This window comes from Terrapene carolina, unplaced genomic scaffold (assembly GCF_002925995.2).
Source record: "Terrapene carolina triunguis isolate 2854851 unplaced genomic scaffold, T_m_triunguis-2.0 Scaffold113, whole genome shotgun sequence".
Taxonomy (NCBI): Eukaryota; Metazoa; Chordata; order Testudines; family Emydidae; genus Terrapene; species Terrapene triunguis.
This window is the reverse complement of record NW_020664464.1, coordinates 19,796,330-19,807,234: the sequence shown is the minus strand read 5'-3', so window position 1 is coordinate 19,807,234 and position 10,905 is coordinate 19,796,330.

The window sequence follows — 10,905 nt, the reverse complement described above, 5'->3', positions numbered from 1 at the left end:
GGCTTTTTTTTTTTTTTTTTGCTTGGGGCGGCAGAAATGCTGGAGCCGGCCCTGCAAGTCTTTCACTGTAAGGTATGTTTTCAAATGCTTTAAACCAGGGGTCGGCAACCTTTCAGAATTGGTGTGCCCAGTCTTCATTTAATCACTCTAATTTAAAGTTTCGCGTGCCAGTAATACATTTTAACGTTTTTAGAAGGTCTCTTTCTATAAGTCTATAATATATAACTAAACTATTGTTGTATGTAAAGTAAATAAGGTTTTTAAAATGTTTAAGAAGCTTCATTTAAAATTAAATAAAAATGCAGAGCCCCCCCGGACCAGTGGCCAGTACCCGGGCAATGTGAGTGCCACTGAAAATCAGCTTGCGTGCCACCTTCAGCACATGTGCCATAGGTTACCTACCCCTGCTTTAAACAGTCTTGTGGCTTTTCTCTGAACCCTCTCTAATCTCAGCCTTCTTAAACTGTGGACACCAGTACAGGACATAGTATTGCAATAGTGGTTGCACCAGTCCCAAATACTGAGGTAATATAACCGCTATACTCCTGCTTGATATTCCTCTGTTTATGCATCTAAGGCTAGTACTAAATAGTACTAGTCCTCTTGCCTCAGTGTCACACTGAAAACTCATGTTAAGCTGATTATGCACCACAACTCCCAAATCTTTTTCAGAGCCACTGCTTCCCTCCTGTAAGTATGACCTACCTTCTTTGTTCTTAGAAGTATAACTTTACATTTGGTCATTTTGAAACACATATTGTTTGCTTGCCTCCAGTTTACCAAGCAAGTCAGATGGCTCTGTATCACTGACTTCCCTCTTCATTATTGACCACTCCCCCAGACTTTGTGTCATCAGCAAACTTGATTAGTAATTATTTCATGCGTTCTTCTGGGTCATTGATACAAACGTTAAACAGCGTAGGGCCAAGACCTGATCCCTTCAGGACTCCGCTAGAAACATGAGATCTCAATAACTATTCCCCATTTACATTTTGAGACCTATCCGGTAGCCAGTTTTTAATCCATTTAATGTGTTCCATGTTGATTTTGTATCATTATAATTTCTTAATTAAAATGTTGTGCAGTGCAAAGTCTAAATGCCTTCCAAAAGTCTATTTCATCAACCATATTACCTTTATCAACCATACTTGTAATCTTATAAAAAAATCAAGTTAGTTTGACAAGATCTATTTTTCATAAACCCATGGCAATTGGCATTAATTATATTTTACCCTCCTTTAATTTTTTATTAATCAAATCCCATATTAGCCTGTTCCAATATTTTGCCCAGGATTGATGTCAGTCTGACAAGACTATAATTACCCAGGTCATGCCATTTACCCCTTTTTAAATATTGTCACAACATTAGCTTTCTTCCAGTCTTCTGAAACTTCCCCTGTATTTCAAGACTTATTGAAAATCAACATTAACTGTCTAGGGAGCTTCTCTGCCAGCTCTTTTAAAACTTTCTGCTGCAAGTTATCTGGATCTGCTGACTTAAAAATGTTTAGCTTTAGTAGCTGAGTATACTCCTGAATCCCTGTTGGAAAGGGAAGTATTTCATTATCATCATTTGATATGAATACCTTATCTGCCTTTTCCCCCAAATACAGAACACAAATATTTATTTAGTTATTTATTATAATAATTTATAATATTTATTTATTTATTTCCATCTAGTAGTGGACCAACCCCATTGTTAGGATTTCTTTTGTTCCGAATATAGTTGAAAAACCCTTCTTCTTATTGTTCTTAACTCTATTGGCCATAGAGTTCTCCTTGCATCCTTTTGTTTCCCTTATCAATTTTCTACAGTTCCTACCTTCTAATTTATATTAATTGCGATCAACTTCCCCTTTCTTCCATTTGTTATATATATATTTTTATTTATTGTAGAATTTTATATTTTACTTTGCACAGAAGCTGCAAAAGAAATATATCTGGATATAATTGTTTGGTTGAATTTTCTTGCTCTTCTTAATAGGGTTCCCCTTTCCCTGTGAATTTCATGGAAATCATCCTCTAGGAAAGATTCTTACAAGGTGTAATAAAATAGAATAAACTTTTTAGACTCTTTCTCCACATCTTCATCCTTTACCTTTTTATTTTTTAAGTTTTCTTCCCCTTCCAGACATATTTTAGACCTCAGATGGCAACTAGACCACTAACTAGGATCAGCTCCTTTTCCTTTTCTCTTGAGGTTCATTATTTCCTCCAAATGAAAAAGTTCTGGTCAGCATGACTATCAATAAGGAGACAGAACCAGCAGGGAGCTCCAGTTGTGCAGTAGGGATTATACTTTGGGAGACTTCGCATGCTGATTTCTGATATGATTAATCAGATGAAATGCACAGAGCTTTGTAGTGTGAAGAAATCTGTTTTGAAAGGAAGTCTGTTCTTGTTACTAATGACAGATAAGAAGGCAGGTTCCCCCCCCCCCCCGACTCCCCCCGCCCCCAGTTGCAGAGGTCTTGAGTTTTAAACAATTAGCTCACAAGGGAAAAATACATTTAAGTAATATTAAGGCTTAACTTAGACTGACACAAGCAGTGAAATTCAGAATTAGGACTTCTGCTGATTTCAGCCTTATCTCATGCTGGGCCTGGTTATTAGTAGCGCATGCAGGGCTTGGTCCAGCAAGTCTTAGTGCAGGGCACAGCAGGACGTGCAAGGTTGTTGTGTTCCAGTACAAGTGCAGTCTATGGATTTCTGCAAACAAGGTTAAATTCATGTTTCTCCACAGTGTGATAGCAAATCTCAAGGTGCCTGTGTGCCCATCCTAATAGTATGAGATACCAGTTGGGATGGCGAGAATACATCCACTGCGAGGAGCTGTTATGCTAGTTGATGTATCTAGTACAGCAGCTGCAACTGTGTGTGGTTATTTCAGTGATGCACCTTAATGCCTTGCTGCATAGACAGATGGGGGATGGGGTGGGGTGATAGCCAACACTACAAGCTGCTAGTGCATACTTCATTAACCTGGAATCAGCTCATCCTTGCATGGAAAGCAACTCTGTGGAGTTTGAATAGAAGCAGTTTTTGTGAGTGAACAATAACTGCTTTTCTGAGTGAGGCAACCTAGCTCTTTTGGGGTAATATTTTAGGTGAAGGTACTACAATATTTATAAATAGTTGGTAAAGGGTCAATAGATGATTGATAGGTATTTCAATAAATAGTTAATTGATTGTTTTACATTGTCATAGAGTCAGTTCAATAGGTCAATAAATGAGTTAAAAGCCATGGTTAAAAGCATATATAATACTTTCTACTGATGTGTTTATAACTCTCAGCAACACATATTATTCATGTCTGTAACATGATTATAACAGCTATTAATCATTTATTAAACTGTTGATAATAAACCATTCATAACTGGAACTTTAATATAAAGTGTGACCTATTTTTGTTTTCTACAAAGTATTATTTCCTTTGATTGGAGATTGTAAATGACAGAGCTGCAGTTCAATGGGGGACAGAAATGTGTTAAATTAAAGCAGTCATAGAGCTGACCACACAATAGCAATAAAAATTATTATTCAACTTAAAAAAAAGGACAACCTCTGGCTATGCAGTTCAGCCCACCAATGCCCAAATGTAGGTTGCAATTTGTGACAAAGATTCTCAAAATAAGGGACACAAAATATTATTCCCACAGGGGAGTTAAGATGCTGTGGGATTCCACCCTTCAGGGTAATTACACTTTCTATAACCTCAGTTTCATGATTCTTTATTTGTGATGTTAGTTATTTTCAATAGTAAAAGTGAAGGAAACAAATTTTTTATGGAAATTCAGGAAGTTTGGGACTAAAATGAGGGACCTGACATGAAAAGATGGATGTTTCAGGGGCATGGCCCCCTTCCACAGACAGCACAGATTTCACTCAATTAGCCAGATACTGTCACGTGAAAATCACTGTGTACACAGAAGTTTAAGCACTCAAATACTTCAGTATTGAGAGCCATTGAAGTAGAGATGAATGAATAATTGATTTTTTTTCCCCGATGGCTGAACCACAAAAAATTGTTTGTTTCAACCGAAATTGAATTTTTTGTTTTTTTCTTGCCAAAATGAAAAATAATGAAAAAAAGATTTGTTTCAGACCAAAACCCATCCAAAATGGGGGAGAGGTGGGGAGAAAGAAACATTTTTTTTGGGAGGGGGGAGTTACTTTATTCTTGGGTGTTTTCCACCTTTTTTGATTTTTTAAAAACTAAATATAGCTAAATTTCCAAACGTAACAGTTCAAAATGGAAAGTCAAAACATTTCATTTTGAATTGGTTCAAATGAAGTTAACATTTTTTAAACCAAAATGCTTTCTTTTCAGCCAAAACTGTTTTTGGCTGAAAAGAATTCAACCTGTATTCGCGAATAGTTTCAATCATCCCAAAACTTCACTTTTCAGTGAATTTGCTATTCAACTCCCTCCCGATTTTGCCCAGCTCTACATATAAATACATAGATGGACGGTGAAATCCTGGCCCCATTGAAATTAATGGGAGTTTTGCCATTGGCTTCAATGGGGCCAAGATTTCATTCATACATCTGAGTGTAATATCACCTCAAATTCCATAGGCACACAGCATGGCTAAAATACTAAGATCCGATATAGTGTGATTTATCTGTTTTACAAAGAAAGATAAAAGTCATTAGCCCAGATCCTCAGAGGTATTTGGGCTCTTAACTTGCGCTGAAATCAATGAGAGTTAGGTACTAAAGTATCTTTGAGGATCAGGCCCATTATCCTTACTCTTCAAAAAGAGGGAGGAAATTGAGGCACAAAGATGTGAAATAACCTACCCAAAGTCACACAGTAGGTCAGTGAGAGAGCTGGGAATGGCAGAATCCATGCCTTCTCATTCCCAGTCTTATGCCCTATCTTCTGGCCCACCCTGGTATCTAGCCACCTTTAATAGGATAGTTTATCAGAGTCCTGGCTAGGAATTTTTGGGCCCCAGCTGGAAACACTGATGGGATGGCCCTTTCTTATACCACCCCAGTGGTAACTCCTGGAACAAATGTAAACATTTAGGACACAATTCTGCTTTCAGACCTGCACAGCAGACATAGGCACATATCAGTGGGACTCTAAAAAGAGCAAAATATCAATCAAAATGAGCTGTGTGGCTCAGAGGGAAACATTTTGCCCTTGTGATTTTGTTCACACTTCTAATTCATAGTGGCATAGGCTATCCCATTATTAAAGTCCCATATAACCACAGGGCTTATTATTAAACTCATGTAAATTGTTTCCTTCATTTGCAGTTCTGAAACTTAGGTACTTACAACAATCAACAACTACCCGAAAAGACAGATTAGTGGCCAAGCTTTTTCAGTTTGCTTCTTCTGTGCAACCCCAAAACACCACACATAAAAAACTTGGACTTGACCCAGTTTCATTTTAAGACAGAGAAAACTTCACATTCCTCCAACCTGGTTATTCAATTATATTATGAAAATAACCCAACATGTTCAGCCATATTTTGTCCTGAACAATTTCACTGTAAAATACGAGATCTGTTTAAAATACTTACAAAAAAATAAGTATGAGATGAAAAGCTTCACCTTTACTTTCTTTTGCTCGCTTGTAATTTTAAAACCATGAAACTGTTTTTATTTTAAATTTGTAAAAACCCCATATGCCACTCTAGAGACCAGAGCACATCTGCATGGCTTATAATCCTTTGCAAATATTCATGTAATGCTCAACTGAAACAGTGTGAGTTGGTGCAAATGTAATTGCAAGATAATTTATATGAAATTTCCTAATAAAGAGGTAGATGAGAAAGAAGAGATCACCTTTTGTCTTTCCAGCAAGAACTATTTTTTCTGAGATAAGAGGAGCAGAGGAGACCCATTAGAAAATGAAAATGATTCATAGCGCTTTATAAATATTTGTGTATTATTGTTTAAATTCAGGAGAGCTGTACAAGTATAAACCAATTCCTATGCACCTGCTAAGAAGCTGTCTGGTTTTATATTTAATATTGCTGTACTCTTTAGGAAAAGTTTTTCTGCCTTTTTGGATATGGATAATTAGAAACAATGTTATTGCTGGATTTATGTGGAAACTCTGTTATTGCACTAAAAATATAGAAGAAATATAGGGCAGGTATTTTCATGAGGTCTAATAACTTTTCATATATTATTTTTATAGAGGTGATTGGTCACTCTTGGCTTTTACTTCTTTTTTCAAATTAAGGTGCATGAGAGAAACAATGGCATTGCCAAGGGTGCATACCCTACCTCCAAAATTTACACCTCTGGCCTGCATTGTTAACACGCCTATTATCTATGTATTTGGCTTCTTTTGAAGCAAATGACAATCGTACTGAGTTGGGCAACCTTACACTGTCACTGCTTTTTTGACATGGAAAGATACCTACAAGGTGGAACTAGACTGAGATCACTAAACTCATTCTTATTTGTTACCTGGACAAAATTGGGGTGCAAGATGCCAGAAATGAAAGGTCACGTCACTTGCCATGTAAGAGCAGATCCTTTCTGTGGGATACTTGATCTCTCAAGGGTTTTATTTTAGTGCTGTCAAAAGGTTAAAGTGAAAATACATAATGGTGGTGATAATCTTCAGCAAAATGAGTAGAGGAGAACTAGATCGGGTAGATCTATGCAGGAATGGAAGTGGGAAGCAGTAGTTCTGCTACATACTTTCCCCAGCCTTTGATTCCATGGAGGCCTATCTGCCCCACCTGACAGTTTGTCTGCAATCTGTGGGTCAGGACATTTTGATTTTAGGGAGGAAGGGAAGGAGCTGAAGAGCAGTCACTCACTCTAGCATGAGCCCTCCAAAGCCCAGGCTATCCACGTGTGACTATGAACACACATTTTTTACCTAGACTCGTCCGTACTCAAACAGCCATTCTGCCCTCCATTATATCTAGGCTAAAGTTAAGGAGCCCCACCTGCTGCAGTGAGTCAGTAGGAATCCAGCAGCATTTCTCCTCAGGATTCTGCCATTCGTGAACAGGGTGGGTCAACAAAACAACCCTGCCATACTGTTACAGAGAGTTAGTGCTACTCCAAACAGCACTGAATTTCACAGAGCCCCTTTCCTGGCAATGAGGAGAAGCAGCCTTTTTGTAAGGGCCTGCTCAGTGCAACAAAAACAACATTTTCCTCATAAGACTGCACGGGCTGGGGAACTTGATGCTTTATTCAACCGCATTACAACAAACTGAGCATGGGGCAAAGGGTGAGGGGGCGGGGGGAACTCCCACTATTAAGCAGGAAGTAGGAAGGATAGAGCATGGCTCCATTCCCATATACTCTGGGTAACCCTGTTAACCCTGGCCATGGTGACACTTTACAACAGTTGTTCCAGGATTGTGCTGCTGGTTGGAGGAAGGCTTGTAGCTCACCATGAAGGAGTAAGGCTCCCTGTGGAGGCTCCAGAATCCACAGAGTTGGAAGCAGCATTCCTCATGGATACAGGGATTTTATAGGTCCAGGCTTCCTGCATTCCGCACAAAGCTACTTCCTCTCAGGGGAGAATTAGGAGACAAGTCAGTGAGGTTAAAGGCTCAGACTGTTCTCTTTTCCCATCGGTTTTGCTGTGAGGATATAATATGACCAAATTTCATAGCATTTAAAAATTATCTTCATTGTGGATCCCAAATTAGGCCTGCCATGGCAGTTGGAAGCTCTTGGGTGGAATCTGCAGCTGAGGGGAAGCACTTCAGGGGAGCTGGGTAGAAACCATGTAGAAGAGGCAATGTTCTTGTTTTGGGTGCTCAATTTCTTGTTCTCATAGCATTTAAACCCAAACATTTAGAGCCCTATAATATCATCCAGAAGAGCCTTGTTTTCTTCCCATTGATGTTAGCTCAATTCACTCCAGGCCAATAAGCCTGGTGTATTCAGAGAAATATTCTGGACTCTTTTTTTTTTTTTTTTTTTTTTAAAAAAAATTTTTTGGTTTTTTTTTTTTTTTTTTTTTTTTAAATAGAAAAGATCTTGCTGACCGGATGGTTTTGCCTATGTTCTCCCAGCTCTAGCAATGCTGCAGTGTGGAAAACTGCAATGTGGAAAGTGATTAGCCATTAAGTTTTAATAATATATGGAGCTGGAGTCTGAGCTTTGCAAATGTATAAGATTGTAACAGAGTCTGCTGAAATAATCTCTGCCAAACAAAACATCAGGAGAGATTTATTTTCCTTGTACCAGTCTCACCTCAGCATTTGATAAGGTACATATTTTAGTTACCCTGTCTTCTCTTCTGCCTGTGCCAGACACAAAGAGGGCATCACAACCTAGGTAACCATTAATAAATTGCCTTGGTATGGGAGGGTTGCCTGACAAGCTGTGAGCTGTAATCATTTATACAGTTCTCTTGATATGTTCAGAAAGGTCTTTGCTCTTTTGTTTCAGCTTTTATAGGAGCTCTGAGCTGGGGCTTGCATTTTTGTGTGGTAAGCTCACAAAGCTGGTTTCCCCCTGGACTCACAAATCTTGCCCACATTCATATTTTACACAAGCTGCTCAGTGCAGCTGATTCTTCTGGTGTTTATTTTTCTTTATTTGAAATAATTTGTACATCCCTCTGAGGGGACCTTGCCTGTAATGGCTGCTGGCTGTAGTGTTTAGGCAGGTACCCTCAGCTTCTCTCTCATGGTTCAGTCCCACCCATCCATCACCCTTCCGTCACTACGCCAGAGGTTGTCACTGATTGGGCAACGAAACACACATTCAGGGAGGTCTAATTGTTTGTTTTTTAAAGAGCAAAACCCTGTCCTTGTGGCTACCTATTTTCATGCCTTATCCTCCCAGTTAAAGTGGACCCCTCTTTGGGGGAAATAAGGATCCAAAACTTCAATGGTCAGTTCAGAAGTTTTAGATTGTTTTGAAAATGCTGGAATTGGACTCTGAGTGTGGTGCAGGGATGCTTTGCACAACTGTGCCATGGTGATTTCCCGTACACATGTATGCATGCACATGTGTGTAGGTGGGGGGCGGGAGGGAGGGAGGGCGACTACAAATGACAGAGGTGTCTGTGCAAGTGAGAAAAGAAGCTTGGATCCAGATTTATATTTCATAGCTGCCTCTTTCTGCCTAAAAGCCTGAACCAAAGCACTTCATCCGAACACTTCCAAACCTTGGGGAACTTTGAAGCTGGCTCTCGATCAGGATTTTGCAGCTCAGAGTCATCTCTCTTAGGAACAATGTTCAGTCAGATGAGTCCTTTGAATGGTGGGATAGCCCTTAGTGCTTTAGAATTAGGGATGTGTGACTCAGACTTTGCTGAAAACTCAAAGCAGACCCAAAATGAACTGTTTTTGCGGGTCAATTGCAAAGCAGGAAATATCCAGAATATTGTGAAAGAGCCTCATGAGATTTCCATTTCAGTTTTGCAGACCCTACAGGTTCAATTAGTTCATATATTCTGAATAAACATGCAGAGATTTGTGTGCTTAGCTGATCTAACCAAATTTATGATCTTTGGAAGTTTGACCATTATTATCATTATTATTATTATCAGCTATTAGAAAGGTAAAAACCTTGAGCAGTCATCAAATTGAGCCTTTTTCAATTGCCATAAGGATGTGGTGGACTTCCGCACTCTGTTGGCCCATGTTACAGGTGGCCAAATGTGTATGAACTAGTGATGTTTATCCTTCCCCCTGATCCAGGACAAAATGAGGGAATAACTCATAGTTTTTCTGGGGGATGAAACTTGGAAATGAATCTGATACAATGTAAAATACATTTAGCCTTCATACAAACCTAACTCAAAATCAAAACATTGAACAGATTCTACTGACTGTGATCCAGATTACAGGTTGCAAACTTCACAGAATCTGCTAACTGCTGGAGATGCAGCCTTTCACGTGCCTCACTATCACAGATCCTATGGTCCTGGAACATGAGTGCTTCTACATGAGCAATCATTTGCAATCACATGTCAGAAGCACTAAACTTACCCCCCTCTGCCAGCTTAGCTTTGATGTCTGTCCTACAGTACCAACTCTCACCTTATATGCAAGAGTTTTACATAGGGTGTGTCTACACTACGAAATTAGGTCGATTTTATAGAAGTCAATCTTTGGAAAGTGATTTTATACAGTCAATCGTGTATGTCCCCACTAAGCGCAGTAGGTCGGCGGAGTGTGTTCTCAATACCATGGCTAGCATCGACTCACGGAGTGGTGCCCTGTGGGTAGCTATCCCACAGTCCCCGCTGCCCATTGGAATTCTGGGTTAAGCTCCCAATGCCTGATGAAAGCAATGGCAAACAATCGTTTCGCTCCTTTTTTCCTGGCTTACCTGTGCAGACGCCATAGCATGGCAAGCATGGAGTCCGCTCAGCTCAGAGCTGTTGTTGTGAGCATTGTAAACACCTTGCGCATTATCCTGAAGTATGTGCAGAGCCTGGATAGGCACCGCCAGCACGAGGACGATTGTAAGGAGGACATGGACACAGACGTTCCTGAAAACACGTTCTGTGGCAATTGGGACATCATGGTGGCAGTGGGGCAGGTTGATACAGTGGAACACCGATTCTGGGCCCAGCAAACAAGCACAGACTGGTGGGACCGCATAGCGTTGCAGGTATGGGATGGTTCCCAGTGGCTGCGAAACTTTCGCATGCATAAGGCCACTTTCATGGAACTTTGCGAGTCGCTTTCCCTCACCCTGAAGTGCAGGAATACCAAGATGAGACCTGCCCTGACAGTTGAGAAACGAGTGGCGATAGCCCGCTGGAAGCTTGCAATGCCTGACTGCTACTGGTCAGTCGGGAATCAATTCGGAGTGGGCAAATCTACCGTGGGGGCTGCTGTGATCCAAGTAGCTAAGGCAATTAGTGACCTTCTGCTAACAAGGGTAGTGACTCTGGGAAATGTGCAGGTCATAGTGGATGGCTTTGCTGCAATGGGGTTTCCTAAC